At 35.6% G+C, this 22,492-nt stretch overlaps 1 protein-coding gene across 12 annotated transcripts in view; it reads left to right on the top strand.

The window, feature by feature from the left end:
* The window catches only part of SCAF8 (SR-related CTD associated factor 8), a 196,476-nt gene that overhangs the window by 13,031 nt on the left and 160,953 nt on the right, over positions 1–22,492 (top strand). The window lies entirely within an intron of this gene.

The following is a 22,492-nucleotide window of genomic DNA, read 5'->3' as shown; positions in this document are numbered from 1 at the left end:
TCAAATTGCTAGATTGCAGTCATAGGCCATGAAGGTTTTAATGTCAGCTAGTGGTTGGAAAGAGTTAGAATATAATATGATGAATAGTATGATATAAAGAGCAGTGGTGTATCCTGTGTATATACTGTGTGTCCACTCCTCTGTATATCATGATGTATACAGTATGAGGGAAGAGAGACTGTGAGGCAAAAGATAAAGATCATTTTCAAGGAAATGGCATCTTTGGATTGGTATGGTAGAGGATGGGATTGGGAGGAGCAATGGAAAATTAGACAAGGATCTTCTGATGAAAGGCCTTTGTATATATTATGCACAACACCGAATTTTTAGTCAGAAGGGAAGGGAAATCTGAATGGTTTTAAATAAAAGCACAAATTTAAAATTTGTGTTTTCGAAAGATTATCTCTGAGGAACAAGGCAGGGCAATGGAGATAAGAGAGTGGGGAAAGGAAGGTTATAAATTAGTATAAAGATGATGAGGGGCTCATCTTGAGTAATAATGGGGGAAAGAAGAAGGGATGAATTTAAGAGAAATTTAGTAGCAATAGGGAACTGGATATCAGGAACTGGATATGGTGCCAGGGCTTTTGGTTATAGTAGATAAAATGCTGTGGTACCTATAAAATGATGCGGTATCAGTCATTAAGATGGGCAAATCAGGAGGAGCAAAATACGTGAAGGGAAAGATAATTTGGTGGGTTGGATTCATTTTTTCCACCTAGAATAGAAAAAAAATCTTTAGTATTGAAGGAGGATTGAAATCACCCATATCTCACCCAAAGACTCTTACTGTTGTTTTTTTGAGTTCTGTAGTAGTTCTTTACATCTTGAAGCTTTGGTGTCTGGAACAGCAAGGTGAGATATCCAGCTAGATGTATAGGTCAAGCACTTGGAGAGAATAGCCTAGAGATGAAGACTTGGGAGAGGGTACAATCAGGGAGATGATGTAGGGGAAGAAGAGAAGCAGGATTAAGGCAGAAATTCCTAGAATCTTTTATCTTCTTCAGGTTTTGTGTTTTTTTTAGGATATGGGATAACTTTGACTCTTTCTATCAAAACTGTGTTTATGAATATAAAGACATTTAAAAACAACTCTGCATGGAATACACTTGATTTTAAATTCTTATATAACCAGTGTTCTTATATGCAAAGTAGTAAATTGATATGTGAAAAATATTAAAGGTTAAAATTTTATTTAATAGGATTTTATTGGAGTTTCTTAACATTAGGTCTACTCATATCATTGTGTATAATAACCAACTTACTGGGAAAATGAAACTGGTGAATTTAGAGACTATATCATTCGAAATGGAACCCATATTTATTTGAGAAATTCCAGCTGTTAAGGTGTGTGGGGATCTGTTATGAACAGAATTTAAAAGTGAATTATTCTTTATCTTGTTCTCATTTTGGCTATTTCACTGTTACTTCTAAAATTTAAGAGGAGGTAAAATACTCACCTTTTCATTTTGATGTTTACCAAAGGTGTAGGAAAGAACTGAAATTAAAGGAAGATGGATTGTTTGGATCCCAGGGAAAATTTAAACTGAAGAGTTCTTTTTATAATACTGTATGTGTGTGTTTGTTTATATCTATGTATTTCATTTTGTTCCTTGGAGAGTCATTTCTCTTCTTACTGATTTTAGAATAGAGTAGCTAAAGACCATTATAGTCATGCATTTGTACCTACAGGCATAACTAAAGTTTGTGGTTCTATGATTGGGTTTCCTGTTGACTTCCATGCTTAAACTTGATTTCTAAATATTACAAAGTTTAGATCTGAAAGACTTTGTGATAGTGTATCATTTAAAAGACTCATTTTACAGATGAAGAATCAAGACCCAGAGATGATGAAACTTGTTCAAAATTACGACTTATCAGAGGCACATAGTTAAGGGCCAAATTAGACAAAATTTGTGCTCTTTGTGTCTCAGTTCATTGTTGTTTTCATTTTTTCAGTGTGGATTCTTTCAGAGTGTTTTTGTGTATTGGAGATGGAAGAAGAGTGACAGTTGGTGATTTTTAGTATAGTATCATTTCATGCTGACCCTAGGCAAGGATAAGGAACAAACAGTACTGCCATACCCCAGCTCATAAAATAGGATGCCATAGGAAAATATGCATTTCTTGGCACGGAAATACTGTACAGTAATCTCCACTCAGCCAGCAGTTTTCTAGCAACTCAGCCCTCCTCAGAAAAGAGAAAAAAACCTTTGAGTACAAAGCTCACATACATTGTACCTTCTTTGTAGGAGAGGAGTTACTCTGTAAGCCAATATTTTTGGCATGTTTCTTATTTTCATTTTTTAATAACGATGGCTACTTTGTAACTACTTTCTTTAGATTTTCTAAGACTGTTAAGAAGGCTCCTGGTAGAGTTATTTTAAACCATGACAAGGCCGCAAAATTAATGTTTGCTGTCAAAGTAAGATGCAGTAGATTACAGTTGGCAAGGGAGGAGATAGTTCATTTAAAAGATGGGATTAAGCAGGATAACCCTAGGATCTCTTAAATAATAACCCTAATGAACAAGTTATAATTAATTTCTCTAAGCTTCAGTTTATTTGCTTTAAAAATAGGGACAATCCCTTCCCTGATGACCTCTCAGAATTGGTTTAAATATTTAAAATGTTGGCTGGTTTTGAAATACTCAAGAAGGTTGGTTTAAATATATAAAGTTACAAAATAACTTCATGAACTATTAGGAAAACTAAAGAATACTATTTCTAATATTCTTGTTTTTCTAAAATAAGTGTATTTTTAAGACTACTAAGGAAAAGTAATTTGAAAAAAAAGCTGCGACTGGGAACAGTGTCATCAGATATAATCATTGTTGCCCTAGAAAGCATCTTCATATTATAATATTCTTTAATAATTGGTAAAAGTTGTGGAGATTTAAGTTATAAAGAAATACTAGGTTATATTTTTCAAATTGGAGAAATAGTTGAACAAAATTTCTGAACAGCATACAGTAACAGAATACAGGCCATGATGTATTTTGGACCAATAATATTGGGCCAGTATTACTTTTTCTCATTTGTAAGAATTTCAGTGTTTTACTAACTCTAGCAAGGCTTATAATAAGCACATTTTAAACACTTATTAGTATAATTTCACATCAGCATGTATAGTTTAAAATACTGATTTCACATAGATGCTGAAAGGCAGCCTTACAGACTTTTAGTAGTGGTTATATCTTGAGGGCAGTGGGTGAATGGGTGGGTGTGGTGAAAGAGGTTTCAATATTTGGAATTTTTCACAGCATTTATTGCTGAATTACTTTCATAATATTTCCCTCAAATCCCAAGTACTATGTTTCTTAGCTTTTGAGAGAAGGGTAGAGTTGGTCTATTTTAATATTATTTGAATTAATCCTTTAGGGAAGGTGACTTCCTTGTTAAGGTTTGGAAGATTCTTAAACCTCATTGAGGATGGCTTGAAATTCATGTTTAAATGGAATTTATTTAAATGTTATTTGAATAATAGATGTATAAGCTTCATAATATATTGGCTTTTGATTAAAGTCTTCTTGGCTATTAGGTTGGTGTTATTAAATGGCATGTCTCCACAGTCATCTAGCACCTCATTCAGTAATTCAGTTGTATGTGTTTAGTTGGCTGCTAGCAGGTGGACTTTTTTGTTTTGTTGTTGGAAACGGAGTGGATAGATAGTTAGAGGAACTGGGTTTGAGACATGGTTCTGTTGCTTAGTATCAGTTTGAATTTAGTTAGGTCACTTACCCTAAGTTTATCTGTCTATCTATTAGATGAGAATAATGAATATTAGTGTTATTGGGCCATTCTGAGAATAAAAAGTGATAGAGCATTTTATGTTGTGCTTAATACTTGACAGTGCCATGGAGATGAAAACTAATATTTATCACTATCTTCCTCTCTTGTCATTGCTACTGCCTATTTCGTTTCTTTTCTTTCTTTTTTTTTTTTTAGTCTTTTATTTGTTGCTCTTATATCTGAAATAATTTTACCCTAAGGCCTACTATGCTCTTGTTCTATGTATTTTCTCTCTGATACTTAGTCTTCAGTATTTATTTTTTATTTCTTCTATTATCTTTTCAGGAATAACTTGTATTTTTACTTTTCTGGGATCCAGTATCATATCTTTTACATATTTAGTGTACATATGTACATGAAATAGTATTGTTACCACCTCAAACTAAACTTTCTTCTACAGGCTTCTTTTAAACTTCCTCTTTATGTCAGTAGTAAAATCATCTTCCCAAGCACTCAGACTTGAAAACTGAATTTTCCTACATGACAGTCTTTTGTATTTTTTCAGTCATGAAATCCAATGAATTATTTTTAAAAACGTTTTGCATCCTTCCCTTCCTTTTGTATCTCAGTATTAATAAAGTATTAATGTCCTCCTCATTTCTCCTGGGTTTATTAAAGTCAGTTTTTCACTGGCTTTTAGTTTACTATTTTCTATTCTCTCTAGTTCATACAGTAGAAAACTTTTTTTTTAGATTACTAGATGAATTTTTACTAGATTAATCTCTTCAAACAGCTGTTTTGCTTGAATCACTTTGGACTTGTAAAAAAACCTTTGAAGTTACCTTTGCCTTCAGCTGTGCAGGTTTCTTAGGTATGGATTTAAAGCTTTTTGTAAGACCGTATTTTATAAGTAAGTTATTTATAAATGTGTAGATATGTTTATCAGATACATTGCTTATACATGATGCTATGAAATGGGAAGATTGATTATGTGCAAAGCTATGCACTATATATTCTCATTTGTGTGTCTTGTTTTTGGTACTCAGTGATTCCCCAGTAGGAAAGCACAGCTTTCTGTTGAGATTCTGTTGCATTTGGATTTGAAAATAGCCACTTCTCTAATCCTTTCTGAAAACTACTGTTTATAAAGAGATATTTATTGATGAGTGTGTTGTAAATAGTGTGAAAGCAGTATCACAGCTAAAATAGAAATGCTCTCTTTTTCTAGTCAGCCTATTTCACTTTCATTTTCTTTATTAACCTTTCCTCTGTTTCCAACTGGATGTGTATTTCATTTGTCTGAATATGTCCTCCAGTAGCATTTTTATTTTGACACTAGATGATGCCATTTTTTTTCTTGTTTTTAATGAGACAAAGTTGTAAAGTCCTCATGGATCCCCAAATGTTTAAATAACCACTTTAGGATAGTATCCCTCTGTTAATTGCATATGGGAATGTGAGGGAAGAAAATGGAGCATGCTTAGCCACTAATAGGTAAACCGTTTTTCCATACACCAACTTCTTAATATACACTCACTTCACATTGTCTCAACAAAATAAACCGTGTGTACATTTTAGAGACCTTTGGAGTCGTTAGTGAATTGTCAAAGTTGACAGTGGTAAGTCTTAGAATGCTAAGAACCTACTGTGTTTTGACAATGGTATTTCTATGATACTCTCCTTCCATCTCAGTAGATTGTTAGATATTTGATAGGAAGTTCTTCATGTTTTTTGTTTTCTTAAGGGCTTAATATTGTGCATATTTATAGTAACTAGTCGGTGAATGTTGGTTGGATTTGATTAATCACTGTTTAGCTTTGATTTATTAATCTGTTGACTTTGGCTTTGTATTTCCCGATTTTTTATTTGTTTTTAGTTGATTTGATGTAGGTAATAAAACTTTACTGATCTGGTTAAGAATACTGTGAGTGCTTATGATTACCTCTCAAAGTGAATTTAAAAATCATATACAAGGATGTTTATTATACAAGGGTATAAATAATATTGGGGATTATTTGAGGGTGAGGCATTCTGCTGCTTTGGAGTAGTTCTTTATTTCTATGATATTGGCATAAGATTATAGATTGTAAAGATTATTAAATGTAAAGTTCAGGGAGGAAAAAAATAAGAGAAATGTGTATCATCACCTGTGGCTTTGACTTTCCATTTCTTTGAGCAAAATAGATCTATTGCATTCAAGTGAATTTAGAAAAAGCTGGATGAATTTATTTTGCTAGGTTGTGCTTGGTTACCTGATTACCTTCAGAACCTAAAAAGCTACTTTATCAAAGTTAAATCGACATATATTTTCATACCTGATTTGTGCAGGGAACTGTTTTAGGCATTGTAGAGGATATTTAAAAAAAAGATACCGGTTAACTACTTATTGAAGATTTACAATATGTTAAGTCAGTGTTATCCAATTGGATGGATGGATGGAGAGATGGATAGAGAGGGAAATGGACTAAATGGAAAACAAATGATGAGCAAAATAATTTTTCATTGTGGTTGGATTGTCATGAAGGTAATAAGCAGGATGTATAACAGTTATAGGAGGAAAAGAGGCTCTATAACTGTTTAACTTGTCTACACATACATATATAGGTGTGTGTGTGCATGCCAGCCATTGGTGGCAGGATATAATTTCAAGTGTGAAAGTTTTCCCCTTTTCCTATGGTTTTGAGTAGGAAAAAAATCTGAGTTTTGTACCACTGTGTCTTTTGCCTCTCTAGAAATTTGCTAGTCTTCCTTTTAAAAAAAAGAAGACAAAGATTGCTTTTCAGACTCATCCTTTGGCAAGCAGTATTAGAATTTATGTTTTATACTTACTGTAGTTTTAGCATTACCTTCTTATGACTGTGGGCTTATGACTGTGGGCTAAAACAGTGTCTCTCTAGAAATTTTTACCACAACCCACAATAAGAAATATAGTTTGTGTCATGAGCCAATAATCAACATATGTAAATATAATAGGAACAGAAGTTACACCCAAGATTAGTCAGTGTACTTCATTACTTTCTGTTCTGTTTATTTTTTACTGGACTAGAATTGTCTTGAGAAGGTTTTCATCTCATGGATTTGTTAGATTATGGTTTGAAGAAAACTGAAAGACCATTCCAGGTGGGAAAAAATGGCATGAAAAAGAAATGTGTGGTAGAACTTTATAATTTTAAGAAAATTGTCCTTAATAAATTATATTCATTTGTTATAACGTATTTTTCTGAACAGTTTTCCTGGTCTTGTTTTTGCATTTAGTTCTTATATTCATAAAGTTGTAATTGCACATGTTTTATATTTGTCATGTATCATATTAGATATTTCCATATTTCTACATTGATAATGTATCAGGTTAACTTTCCATCTCTTAGTATTTTGTTTTGTTTTCTTAACTGTCATATAAAAGGTTGATGTAAAAATAATCAAGATTATGGCCTTCTGCTTCTTTAAAATATGTAGAGTCAGTAGTAGAAATTCTATATAGCTCTTTTATTTAGTGCCATACTGCCCCTTTCTTCCATATACTGTATTTTTCATTTCTAAAATTCTCATTTGGTTCCTTTTTGTAGTTTCTTTCTCTGCTGAAAATTTCTATCTTTGCATTTATTTAAAGAGTTTTCTGCTTTACCTTATTAAGGATGATTATTAACTTCTTTAAAGTTTTGATAATTCCAGTATCAGTGTCATTTTGGGGTTGGCATCTGTTGCTTATCTTTTCCCTTGAGCAGTGTGGACAGATTTTCTTGGTTTGTGTGTATGTGTTGATACATTAAGTAAGCTTGGATTGTATACTGGACATGTTCAATATTATATGCAAGACTTCATTAAAATGATCTGAAGAATGTTGATTAGTAGACTTTCAGCTTGGTTATGTTAAGGATGCAGGTTCTGTCTTGCCTTTTTGTAGTGGTTCCAATGTCAGTTTAATTTTTTTTTTTTTTTTTTTTTTTTAATAATTATTTTTTATTGAAGGGTAGTTGACACACACTATTACATTACATGAGTTTCAAGTGTACAACACAGTGGTAGAACATTTATGTACATAATTCTAGGTTCCAGCTATCACCCTACCAGGCTGTTACAATATCTTGACTATATTCCTTATGCTATACCTTACATCCCGGTTACTAATTTATTTTACCATTGGAAGTCTGTCCTTTTTTTTTTTTTTTTTTTTTTTTTTGTGAGGGCATCTCTCATATTTATTGATCAAATGGTTGTTAACGACAATAAAATTCTGTATAGGGGAGTCAATGCTCAATGCACAATCATTATTCCACCCCAAGCCTAATTTTTGTCAGTCTCCAATCTTCTGAGGCATAACAAACAAGTTTTTACATGTAGAACAAATTCTTACATAATGAATAAGTTACATAGTGAACAGTACAAGGGCAGTCATCACAGAAACTTTCGGTTTTGCTCATGCATTATGAACTATAAACAGTCAGTTCAAATATGAATACTCATTTGGTTTTTATACTTGATTTATATGTGGATACCACATTTCTCTCTTTATTATTATTATTTTTAATAAAATGCTGAAGTGGTAGGTAGATACAAGATAAAGGTAGAAAACATAGTTTAGTGTTGTAAGAGAGCACATGTAGATGATCAGGTGTGTGCCTGTAGACTATGTGTTAATCCAAGCTAGACCAGGGCAATAAAACATCCACGTATGCAGAAGATTTCTCTCAGAACGGGGGGGTGAGGTTCTAAGCCTCACCTCTGTTGATCCCCAATTTCTCACCTGATGGCCCCCCTGCGACTGTGCCTGTCTTAGGTTGTTCCTCCCTTGAGGAATCTTACCCGTCTCTGGCTAACCAGTCATCTTCCGGGGCCATACAGGGAAATGTGAAGTTGGTAAGTGAGAGAGAAGCCTTATTGTTTGAAAAAGTTAACTTTTTACTTCTTTGCATATTTATGCCCTGTGGCTTCTATGCCCAGCATTTGTCTTGAGGTATCTTTACCACTTGGAAGAATTATGATACTCGGTAAATTTGATATGAGGCACGAATTCTATTTAAGGGTTGTAATTAGGAAGGAAGAAGAAAAGCTATAGAAGTAGCAGGCAGAAGAAAACATGGGAAGATTGATTATTTCTTTGATATATCTTCTTGTAGAGTAACTTCAGCATGTATAGGTTTTAAGCTACTACTTAAATTGCACACACACATTAACATAATAGGAGTATAGTTACATAACCAAAGCATATCTGTAATTACCAGCCATCTGCAGTGAAACCAAGAAAACCAGTTAGGCACCTTAGGCATTTGTGAAAACTTATCTATGATATGGTGGATATTGTCCAAATGAACTTGAACAGTCTGAGAGAAATCAGACAAATTAAAACAACCCATTCCTGGGGACTGTTCACATGCCATATGTTCTTTTAACAATAAATAGTTTGTAGTTGTAAGACTTTGGAGCGCTACAATTTGCACTTCTCCAAATTCTTGGTTGAGTTGCAACAGTATAGATCCAGTCCAATTTTGTTGTTTTACTGTATGCACAGGCCAGCTTAGATATCTCCTTCCTCATTCCCATGGCAGGTCCAGGAACTGGTGGGATGAGTGCATCTACAGCTGTAGCAGTGCGTGGATCTTTGTTGGGGTTTTTTGATGATCATCTTCTGGCATGAGTCTTCCAGAGGGTGCAGATGTTGGAAGTTCTTTTTCATATCGCATCTTAGTTCATTTTTGGGGTAGCCCAATTAGGCTTTGATCCTCTGTATAAACACAAACAGACCCTTTGCCTACACTTTTATATGCCCTTTATACCCTTGTGTAGAACTCGTTGGAGGTTACCACACAGGAACTGCCCTTTTTTTTTTTTTTTTTTTTTTTTTTTGCTATCACTAATCTACACTTACATGACGAATATTATGTTTACTAGGCTCTCCCCTATACCAGGTCTCCCCTATAAACCATTTTACAGTCACTGTCCATCAGCATAGCAAAATGTTGTAGAATCACTACTTGCCTTCTCTGTGTTGTACAGCCCTCCCTTTTCTCCTACCCCCCCATGCATGTTAATCTTAATACCCCCCTACTTCTCCCCCCCTTATCCCTCCCTACCCACCCATCCTCCCCAGTCCCTTTCCCTTTGGTACCTGTTAGTCCATTCTTGAGTTCTGTGATTCTGCTGCTGTTTTGTTCCTTCAGTTTTTCCTTTGTTCTTATATTCCACAGATAAGTGAAATCATTTGGTATTTCTCTTTCTCCGCTTGGCTTGTTTCACTGAGCATAATACCCTCCAGCTCCATCCATGTTGCTGCAAATGATTGGATTTGCCCTTTTCTTATAGCTGAGTAGTATTCCATTGTGTATATGTACCACATCTTCTTTATCCATTCATCTATTGATGGACATTTAGGTTGCTTCCAATTCTTGGCTATTGTAAATAGTGCTGCAATAAACATAGGGGTGCATCTGTCTTTCTCAAACTTGATTGCTGCATTCTTAGGGTAAATTCCTAGGAGTGCAATTCCTGGGTCAAATGGTAAGTCTGTTTTGAGCATTTTGATGTACCTCCATACTGCTTTCCACAATGGTTGAACTAACTTACATTCCCACCAGCAGTGTAGGAGGGTTCCCCTTTCTCCACAGCCTCGCCAACATTTGTTGTTGTTTGTCTTTTGGATGGCAGCCATCCTTACTGGTGTGAGGTGATACCTCATTGTAGTTTTAATTTGCATTTCTCTGATAATTAGCGATGTGGAGCATCTTTTCATGTGTCTGTTGGCCATCTGTATTTCTTTTTTGGAGAACTGTCTGTTCAGTTCCTCTGCCCATTTTTTAATTGGGTTATTTGTTTTTTGTTTGTTGAGGCGTGAGAGCTCCTTATATATTCTGGACGTCAAGCCTTTATCGGATGTGTCATTTTCAAATATATTCTCCCATACTGTAGGGATCCTTCTTGTTCTATTGATGGTGTCTTTTGCTGTACAGAAGCTTTTCAGCTTAATATAGTCCCACTTACTCATTTTTGCTGTTGTTTTCCTTGCCCGGGGAGATATGTTCAAGAGGTCACTCATGTTTATGTCTAAGAGGTTTTCGCCTATGTTTTCTTCCAAGAGTTTAATGGTTTCATGGCTTACATTCAGGTCTTTGATCCATTTTGAGTTTACTTTTGTATATGGGGTTAGACAATGGTCCAGTTTCATTCTCCTACATGTAGCTGTCCAGTTTTGCCAGCACCATCTGTTGAAGAGACTGTCATTTCGCCATTGTATGTCCATGGCTCCTTTATCAAATATTAATTGACCATATATGTCTGGGTTAATGTCTGGATTCTCTAGTCTGTTCCATTGGTCTGTGGCTCTGCTCTTGTGCCAGTACCAAATTGTCTTGATTACTATGGCTTTATAGTAGAGCTTGAAGTTGGGGAGTGAGATCCCCCCTACTTTATTGTTCTTTCTCAGGATTGCTTTGGCTATTCGGGGTCTTTGGTGTTTCCATATGAATTTTTGAATTATTTGTTCCAGTTCATTGAAGAATGTTGCTGGTAGTTTCATAGGGATTGCATCAAATCTGTATATTGCTTTGGGCAGGATGGCCATTTTAACGATATTAATTCTTCCTAGCCACGAGCATGGGATGAGTTTCCATCTGTTAGTGTCCCCTTTAATTTCTCTTAAGAGTGACTTGTAGTTTTCAGAGTATAAGTCTTTCACTTCTTTGGTTAGGTTTATTCCTAGGTATTTTATTTTTTTTGATGCAATTGTGAATGGAGTTGTTTTCCTGATTTCTCTTTCTGTTGGTTCATTGTTAGTATATAGGAAAGCCACAGATTTCTGTGTGTTGATTTTGTATCCTGCAACTTTGCTGTATTCCGATATCAGTTGTAGTAGTTTTGGGGTGGAGTCTTTAGGGTTTTTTATGTACAGTATCATGTCATCTGCAAATAGTGACAGTTTAACTTCTTCTTTACCAATCTGGATTCCTTGTATTTCTTTATTTTGTCTGATTGCCGTGGCTAGGACCTCCAGTACTATGTTAAATAACAGTGGAGAGAGTGGGCATCCCTGTCTAGTTCCCGATCTCAGAGGAAATGCTTTCAGCTTCTCGCTGTTCAATATAATGTTGGCTGTGGGTTTATCTGTCAGTTTAATTTTAAAGCATTTATTTTGCTGTGTAGGTGTGCCCAGCACATGTGCCACTCAAGAGTTAGTCTAGGCATTGGGTACTGGTTTACTTAAGATTTTAGTTCTCAAAATCGTTGCTAGGCTTCTTTTGGTCAGTTTCAGGCAGGCACAAGTCCACGATGAGCTGAGGACTTAAGTTAATTAATGCACAGAATTAGGGGGATCCTCTTCTCCAGCTCTCTCTAGGATTCCCATACTTTCTCCGGATGTCAGGGTATCCTTATCTGTGTCTCGGCCAAAAAGTCAGCTTTCTCTCCAGGTTTAGCCTTCACAGTGAAGTGCCCAGAGAGAAGAGAGGAAAAAAATGGGGACTCCCCACCATGTTTTTTGGATAATAGGGGACCTTTTTCCTGATTCTCTGTCTGATGATGGCTCTTCTCTCTTGGGATTTTAGGTATTGATACGTCAATGATGGCTGCCCTCCAACCCTTATCAGGGTCGGGAGAAAAGGGAGAGGGAGATAAAAGGAGACCCCTTCCCCCCATCAGCAGTATGAAGGCATCCATTTACCTAGTCTTCTGGCTAGACTAAGAGGGTTTCCCTGAGCACTTTTGCTTCTGGTATTGACTGCAGCCTTCGACTCTGCAGGCTCTGGAATCAAAGCCTGCAGATAATAGAGATACACAAAAGAGTAGGGAATTTACCTCAGTAACCACTTCCCCTCCCCTCCGCTATTTCTGGTCATTATTCAAGTTTGACTGCAGCCTCTAGTTGGCTTGCTGTTTTACTTTTCAGTGTCCTCAGATAGCTGCTTTTTTGTCTGGTGTTTTTAGTTGTAATCAGTGGGAGAGAGCAGCTGTGGTTGGCTTTACTCCATTTTGGCTCACTGTAACTCCTGTGTGCCTTTTTAAAGAGTATTTTTTAACCTCCTTTATTCCAAGGATTTGAACAGAATATGTAACTTTGAGTGTTGAATGGAAGGACCATGCAAGTAGGTTTTTGTGACTTTAATGTTTTTGTTTAAATGGTGGCTTTTGGGGGTAAAGTTGATTACAATTTTTCTTTGTTACTAATACAGTTTTGTAGTATAATTTAGATTCTAAAATAGTTTCCTTTTTATCAGTATTCAATACTGTGATATTAACCTTAGACAGCTGCCAAGCCTGAGAAATGGGATATTCCACTTACTAATATAAAAGGTTGACTATGTGCAAATGCTTGTTACTCATAGGAAAGGGATAATTAGTTATGAAGCATATAAACATTTGTGTTTGTCATAATCGTGTTAACACTTTTATATATCTAATTCTGGCTTTATTTTTCTTTTTCTTTTTTAACTAGAGGATTTCTTCAGCCACCCACCCCCACCTCAAATCTTGGTGTATAGGGTTGAGCTTACTAGATAGATGTTTGTGTATTTCAGATTTACAATTTTAAGAGAATGGGTAACATTTCCCCTTATATTTTACACTAAAAAAAAAAAAAAGGCAATCTGGATTTGGAATTCTGAGAAAGATGTACTATTTTGCATACTCCTCACCAAATAACATTGTTTATTATCATCATTGTATACTTAACTACGCTATTTGTTTATTAGAATATTTTGTCTCCAAAACCCCCATGGGTTCCATGAAGACAGATACCTTGTCAGCCTGTTCCATTGGCTCCATAGTGCTAGCACTAGTGAAAATATGTGGAATGAGTGATGAATTGTTGGATTATAGATTATTTATATTTTCTGTCCACAGTCCTCATGCTTTTTGTATTTTTTAATTTTTCTGTACTAAAATGTTTTTATACCAGAAAAAAGGTTGTAAGATTTTTTTTTAAAGAAAAGATGATTATTATGTTTGCTCACTGGTTTTAGGTACTTTAACATTTCATATTTCATGTGCTTTGATGTTTGCAATGACATACGGTCTTTTATTTTCAAAGATGCATTTGAAACTTTGTTCTGAAGTTTTCTTACTGGCACATTACTTAGTATAAAATTGGGAGCTGTGCCTTTGTTAAAAGCCTGTTCTAGGGGCCCTCATGGAATATCTGTAATATATAATTCTGGCCTTTGCTCTTGAAAAAGTTCTAATTGCTCAAGAGTATTGCTATTATAGTAGAAGTTAATCAAGCTTATGTATTTACAGTTTTTTTCAAACATTTTTAATGAAGAAATTTACTTTAAAAATCTTAGGGAAAAGTTACTATTGGCCACATTACTGTTTTAATGTTAAATCTGCTCTGTTAATCCTAATGTTGCTTACTGTTCTCTGGTCACATTTTGTTATGCACATGCATCTGAATTTTTTAGTTTGTTACATGGTTATAGTATCTAATACTACTTATTATATCCCAAGCCAAAAATAATATGGAAGATCTTGCTATAAATAGGAAAGGAGAACTCTTATGTTAGGAGTGAGAACTTTGATATGAGGATACATACTTTTTGTTTATTGAAGTAAAATTTGTAATAAAGTATCAATTTTCAGGTATTAGTGAATAATAGCTTTTGAAAATGACTTTATCAGTGAAACAAGTCTTTTGTTTACATTTTTATTCCTGTATGCAAAATTCTGAATTTGTTAGATTTTTAAAGTTATTTAGGCAAAAAGAGAAATGTTTTTAAATTTTAATTTCCCCTTTGAATTATAAAAATTTCACAAAGATATGAAAAATTAAAAAACCTATGCAGTCAATAATGAGATTATTATTCACAAGTTTGTTTTACTATATTAGTTTTCTGTTCTTGTGTAACACATTGCTACAAACTGAGCTTGTGGATTAAGCACCATAGATTTATTTTACAATTTCCTTAGGTCAAGATCCAGACACTTCGTAGCTGAGTCCTCTGCTGATTCTGTCAGCCAGGCTGTGCTCTCATTTGAGACATGAATTTCTCTTCCAAGCTCATTCAGGTTGTTGGCTGAATACAATTCCTTGCTGTTCTAATGTGGAGGTCTGTGTTTTGTTTGCTGACTGTGGGCTGGAAGTCACTCTTAGTTCCCAGCAGCCACCCTTAGGTCCCAGGAGCTGTGTGGCCCTCTCACATGTGTCCTCATATGGCAGTGACAGTTAACTCTCTGATGTCTCTTCTTAAAAGGACACTAATCTTACTGGATCAGAGATCTGCTCTTACGACCTCATTTAACCTTAATTACCTCTACAAAAGCCATATTTCCAAATATAATGACATTGAGATTTCGACATGTGAATTTCGTGGCGGGAGAGAACACTGTGGAGGGCCAATATTGGCATGCAGAGTGAGAGAAAACAAGATTGTACTGAAACACAATTTTCGAAGTAACATATGCATGGAATTTTTTTAAGGACCAAAGAGATTTTATAGGAAGCTCTTCCTTCTGGATCCATCAAAGAGAACAGTGTTTTTGTTCTTACTCTAGCTCCTCTCATCATTACCTTCATATCACTAAGTAGTTTTTTTATGCCACTGTTTCTTGAATGGTCAGTTTTAGATCTTGCTTGTTGAATTTTTGCAAGAATAAATGAGACATTAGTTTACTTGTGCTACTCCTGTCCTCTGTAATGCCGCAGTTTTGAGTGATGGGACTCTGGAATTCTGCAGGATCAGTTGTTTTTCTATTTGACTCTATCTTCTTATGTGTATACTGTGGCTCATGGGTTCTCTTTGTTTCATCAGTTACCAATCCTCTTACCACTTCCCATTTTCTGAAAATTGTGACATGTTTGCTAATTCTATTCCCTTTTTCCATTCTGTTTTTCATTGTGAATTTTTACACATTTAAAAAATCTTACTCTTATTGTCCTCCTCATAGGAGGAAGAAAGGAAAAAAATATCTGCAGTCAGAATGCTATCCTAAATTGAAAGTAGCAAGGTTGTTTTGGTTCCAAGAACTTTTGTGATTCTGACTTACTGATTTTTGTTTTGAGATTTGAGGGATCTTACCCAGTACTCTCAAGGTCCTAAAGGACCACTGTTGGGAAGGAAGGATTGGGTTGATTACTGTGTTCGTTATTTGAGGTTCACATTTTTAAGGTTAATTCCATTGGTCATAGAACCAACACCCTTGAAAAAAGAATATTAACCTTAAATTAGTAAGATGTTACCCAAATTTGATGGTTCTCTGGGGTATAAAAATCATTTAATGTTGCTCAAATTGGCAAAGACACTAAAAATTTTGAAGTGAAGAGTTTGCTTGAAATAAGCGTGAAGTACATACAACATTAAGTTAACTTTTGCGTTCGTTTCCCTCATGCATAGATGAGGGGAGGGCATTGATATTCTTACTGGGGACATGAGATCGCAGGTGTGTGTCCAAAAAAAAAAAAGCGCCCATTTGAAGGATTGAGAAATACTGCCCAAATTCAGGGATCAGCCTGCTTTTGTAAATGTTGGAACACACCCTGTCCATTCATACATGAATTGTCTGTGGCTGCTACAGAAGTAGAACTAATAGCCTTCAAATCTTAAAATATTTACTGTGCTTACCCCTGGGCTAGTTAGTAATCAACAACTTTAAAAATATTTATTAGAAATAAGTTTTAGTGAAGTAGCCAGCAGCACCTAAGATCAAAGTCTTTAAACCTGATTAATTAAAGTCATTAGAAATTATTTCAAAGGAATTGTTTTCAGATCTAAAAATATGCATTTGATATGGTGCTTTACTGCCTTACAGTACAGAAAGTATAGAAATTTCTATACAGATAGCAAAGAAATTTATAATGTTACTAGTTCAAAGAGCATTCTACAGTGTACCTGAGGGGAGTTGAAACATAAAGAATGAATGAATTTAGACTGAAAACCCAGGCTATTTAGTATTTTTCCTTTGAATTGGTAAGTCTTGAATAGCCAAAGGAAGGGGCAGGTCAAGACTGGGACTTTGTTTCAGTCATTGAGATATGGTGGATGGACATAGCATGTACAAGTAAAGGGTTGTCATACAGGATTAGATAACGTTAGGACATAGCATATGAGGGGAAGAAGCTTGGGTTTGGGAAGCAGAATTCAGAACAGCAGGTCTTAGACAAGATAAAGTTGTCTTAACTGAGGGAATAATTTAATGAAACAAACTGACAGGGATCAGCAGCGACTTTAGAGTTTGGAAAACATGGTAGCAGGAGCTAGAATGTGGGATAAGATAGATAGAATGGTGGGATTAAAATCTTTACATGAGAAAACTGGATATCTGGAGAGTCCAAGCTCAGAGAAGATCATGCAGCCATGGTCTTCTGACCCAAGACAGAGATGGAAATTGTCAGGCAAAGGAAAATAAAGGTCCCAGAATCAACTTTTAGTCTTCAGCATTTTCCAGTATAAATCTGTGATGTGTTTTTTCTGTGTTGGATCAAGTTTTGAAAATAACTGAGAGAGTAACTTTCCCATTTTTTGTTGGCAGGCTCATACAGATAACTAGAATAAGTGTTGGAATTAAGCTTAGAATTTCCTAATGGCAACATTAGAGCAGTGTCAACAAATTATCAGTTGGCCAGTAAAGGTTTTTCATTAAATGCTTGTCATGTATCAGGCATTGCTTCATAGCCTGTAGATCTAAAGATTAAATAAAGTCTTAAGGTATGTTGAGTCATTTACAGGTTTTAAAAAGCATCAAATGGGCTGGTGGCATATTTCATCACTATTTTGTTTTTCAGAAATACTGAATGACATTCATAAAATTCTCAATAATAACCTTTGGTGGAGCTCCTAGAGGACTGAGTTTGATGTAGAGAATTGAGCAACAGTGGAATATATAGAACACTTAAATTCAGAGATAGAAATTGAATAGGAGGAGAACTGGGTGATGACAAGCCTTCTCTGAAGTCATGTGTTAGGTTCATATTAGTTCATTAAATGTATACATTTATACTCCAGTTCTGAAAGAACTTTGAAGTAGCTTACTTAGCAAAATTAAACACAGTTGAAAATATATTTTATTTTTGCATACAGCAATAGTAGTTAAACATAGCAGAGAAAAGGATATCATCAGCAGACATTTGAGATGGATGTTTAGACTGGTGAAATAAACATCAGCAAGATCACCAGAAGCCAAGGCTCAAGAAGGGAAAAACATGTTAAGCCATCCTTTTTGATAAAGAACACACAGGAACTAGCTAAATTGTTCTCCTGTTTCTTAATTCAAGGAGAATGTACTTTGTGAATTCTTGCATAAGGAACTTTTTGGGTACAGATAATTATTTATTTAACACATCAGTAAAAGACAGTGTTCTAGGTGAAATTTTTATCCATCTTCATAGGTTGAAGACTTACATTTTAGTAAAGGTTTTCAGTGAGGAATTAGTTGAAAGTGTCAGTTTTCTAATGATCAGATTTAGTAAAGATACAAGACTAGAGAATCTTAGAGAAATGATTAGTTGAAAGCACATGTATTAAGTGAGCCTTTGAAAAGTACTTAATTAGTATTTTCTCTGAGCAATACCTTTAGTTTCTGCAGGTGGTACATTTTTAAAAGGGGTGTCTCAGATGAGAGCTGACTTTTCGGACTGTTGAAAATATCTTACAGAAACCCACAGCCAACATTATACTTAACAGTGAGAAGCTGAAAGCTTTTCCTTTAAGATCGGGAACAAGAGAAGGATGCCCACTCTCCCCACTTCTGTTCAATATAGTACTGGAGGTCCTAGCCATGGCAATAAGACAACACAAAATAAAAGGCATCCAGATTGGCAAGGAAGAAATTAAACCTCCCCTGTTTGTAGATGACATGATATTGTACATAAAAAACCCAAAAGAATCCACTCCAAAACTACTAGATCTAATGTCTGAATTCAGCAAAGTTGCAGGATACAAAATTAATATGCAGAAATCTGGCATTCCTATACACTAACAATGAACTAGCAGAGGGAGAAATCAGAAAAACAACTCCATTCACAGTTGCATCAAAAAGAATAAAATACCTAACCAAGGAAGTGAAAGACCTATATACTCTGAAAATTGCAAGACACTCATGAGAGAAATTAAAGAAGATACCAATAAATGGAAACACATCCCTTGCTCATGGATAGGAAGAATTAATATTGTCAAAAGGGCCGTCTGCCTAAAGCAATCTACAGATTCAATGCAATTCCTATCAAAATACCAATAGCATTCAACGAACTAGAGAAAATCGTTCTAAAATTCATATGGAACCACAAAAGACTCCAAACAGCCAAAACAATCCTGAGAAGGAAGAATAAAGCTGTGGGGATTATGCTCCCCAACTTCAAACTCTACTACAAAGCCTCAGTAATCAAGACAATTTGACTGGCACAAGAACAGACCCGTAGACCAATGAAACAGACTAGAGAGCCCGGATATAAAGCCAAGCATATATGGTCAATTAATACATAGTAAAGGAGCCATGGACATACAATAGGAAAATGACAGCCTCTTCAACAGCTGGTGTTGGCAAAACTGGACAGCTACATGCAGGAGAATGAAACTGGATTATTGTTTAACCCCATACACAAAACTAAACTCGAAATGGATCAAAGACCTGAATGTAAGTCATGAAACCATAAAACTCTTAGAAGACAACATAGGCAAACATCTCCTGTATATGAGCATGAGCAACTTCTTCCTGAGTGCATCTCATCGAGCAAGGGAAACAAAAGCAAAAATGAACTCATGGGACTACATCAAACTAAAAAGTTTCTGTATGGCAAAGGACACCATCAACAGAACAAAAAGGCATCCTGCAGTATGGAAGAATATATTTTAAATGACATATCCAACAAGGGGTTAACGTCCAAAATATATAAAGAACTTACATGCCTCCACACCCAAAAAGCAAATAACCCTATTAACAAATCGGGAGAGGATATGAAGAGACAGTTCTCCAAAGAAGAAATTCAGATGGCCAACAGACACATGAAAAGATGCTCCACATCACTAATCATCAGGGAAATGCAAATTAAAACTACAATGAGATATCACCTCACACCAGTAAGGATGGCCAGTATCGAAAAGACTAAGAACAACAAATGCTGGTGAGGATGTGGAGAAAGGGGAACCCTCCTACACTGCTGGCGGGAATGTAAGCTAGTTCAACCACTGTGGAAAGCAATATGGAGGTTCCTCCAAAAACTAAAAATAGAAATACCAAAAACTAAAAATAGAAATACCATTTGATCCGGGAATCCCACTCCTTGGAATTTACCCAAAGAATACAACTTCTCAGATTAAAAAAGACATATGCACCCCTATGTTTATTGCAGCACTTTTTACAATAGGCAAGATATGGAAGCAACCTAAGTGTCCATCAGTAGGTGAATGGATAAAGAAGAGGTGGTACATATACACAATGGAATATTATTCAGCCATTAGAAAGAAACAAATCCTACCATTTGCAACAACATGGATGGAGCTGGAGGACATTATGCTCAGTGAAATAAGCCAGGCGGAGAATAACAAATGCCAAGTGATTTCCCTCATTTGTGGAGTGTAACAACAAAGCAAAACTGAAGGAGCAAAATAGCAGCAGACTCAGAGACTCCAAGAAGGAACTAGTGGTTACCAAAGGGGAGGGGTGTGGGAGGGTGGGTGGGGAGGGAGAGAGAAGGGGATTGAGGGGTATTATGTTTAGTAAACGGGCTGTGGGGGATCACGGGGAAAACAGTGTAGCACAGAGAAGGCAAGCATCTTACTACACTGATGGACAGTGACTGCATTGGGGTATGGGTGGGGACTTGATATGGGTAAATGTAACCACATTGTTTTTTCACGTGAAATCTTCATAAGAGTGTATATCAATAATATCTTAATACAAAATTTTAAAAAATCTTACAATTCTAAATTTCCTCTTTCTCATTCTGCCTACTCCCCCATTTTTTACTCTCTCCACCAAAAAGAGAGGAAAGCTTTGGTCTGTTAGAACTTGAGGGATTTACCACATAAGAAGAAGAAATAATGTATTGTCAACTATGGGAGGACCCTGATGCATCTTCATTGCGCTAGTTATATAAATTTATGTAGAATGGATCTTCAGATAGCCAGGACGATACATGTTTGATGGGTTCTTTAATTATTTATTTAAATAGAGAACGCCTACCAAAAAGAAGGATTTTCATTTTAATAATGGCTAATCCTGTAGAGTGACATAAATGTGTTCTAAAGCTTTATATGTGATGTTTCTGTGGAATGAATATTGTTTCTATTCTGTAAATGAGGAAACTAAAATTCAGAGGATTGGTTAGCAGGTTGGAATAAGGTGACACAGTTAGAATTCAAATCCAGGTCTATGCAAAGCTTGTGCAGTGCTCTGTCTTGTATGGATTTGTTTATTTTAATTTATTCTTAATTAATAACTGTTCTCTGCCAGACACTAGGAATACAGTTTGAGAAAAGGAAAAAAATCTAAACAAAAAAGACAAGAGTTCCTGTAGAGTTTATCTCTTGTAGGAGAGAGCAAGGTGGATCTCAGATGGGCAGGAGTCTGGGCCTGTTAAGAAATTCTAGGAAATTGATCTGTGATTTACACAGGTTGCTATAAGTACTATAAAATGTGTGGACATTATAATGCATCTGGTGAATAGACAGGCATACAGTAGGAATTGAGGCCTGTGAATATTAAAATTCCCTGTGAGTTTGACAGAGATAGCTTCTTCAAGGATCTGATGGGACCCTAACCATGGGTGGGCAGTATCAACAGGTGAGCACCTATTAGGGGAACTGACAGGGAACTTCTCCCACAATCAATTTCAGTTTAGACAGCTCTTGATGTATGATTAACCCCTTATTAGCTAAATTGAGTTGAAGGAACTTATATCCTTTGTCTTTTGTCACCCTTTGTGACAGGCCTTTTAAAAATTATTAGATAATTATACAAGTAAATGTCAGATTACTGAAATCAACGTTTCAAAGGTAATCGACAGTACAGTGAGAGCATAAAGGGAGATACTGATCTGGTTGGGGAAGTGTAGAAGGCTTTCCTCATTAGGTGATGCTTTAACTAAGATGGAAGTGTATGCATTAACTAGCAGAGGCCCTGGTGAAGTTTATTCCAAGTAGAAGGAACAAGCCCATTTTAAAGGCACTGTGTCAGGGAATGGAAAAAAGACCATTGGTGCCTGGAGCAGAGAACTGGGGAGGGGAGCATGGGACAAAATGAGACTGGAGAGGTATATGGGAGTTAGACCAGGCAGAGCCTTGAATATATAGGTTTTTGTGTTTAAACTGAGTGGGAAGTCCTTGACCTTTTTAAGGGGGTAGAGGGAGCAGGTGGGTATTAGTCACCTGATCAGATTAGTTTTTGAAAAGACAGACATGCCATATCCTGTTAGATACTTGCTCTACGAGAGATGAAGGTAATTTAGGCTGTGGTTGTGTTGAAGGAGGAGACAAATATGGAGAAAATGGGGTAAAAATCAATAGAATCCAGCGATGGATAGGTTTAAGGGGTACTGGAGCAAAAGCTATAGAGGCCTCTCGACATTCCTAGTTGATTAACCAGCTAATTCTGTTTAGGTTGCTTTTAAGGGTTAAGTTGTTTCTGCAATGTCCTAATGGCCAAAGCTTAGTTTCCAGACTTGTAGTTGCTACCTTATAGTATTACAGTTAAAATCATAGCATTGCTGAATACAGTGCAAGTTTTAATCAGTATTCATTTAAACTTAGTTGTAATTGAGCCTTATTCTCCCACCTTGTTTGTAACTTTTTTTTTTCTAAGCAGCATTACTGTCCTTTGCTTATATGAGAAATTTGAAAACAAAACAT

The sequence above is a fragment of the Manis pentadactyla genome, chromosome 12 (assembly GCF_030020395.1).
Source record: "Manis pentadactyla isolate mManPen7 chromosome 12, mManPen7.hap1, whole genome shotgun sequence".
Classification (NCBI taxonomy): domain Eukaryota; kingdom Metazoa; phylum Chordata; class Mammalia; order Pholidota; family Manidae; genus Manis; species Manis pentadactyla.
Note: the sequence above shows the minus strand (reverse complement) of the source record. Positions and strands in the feature narration are given on the sequence as shown.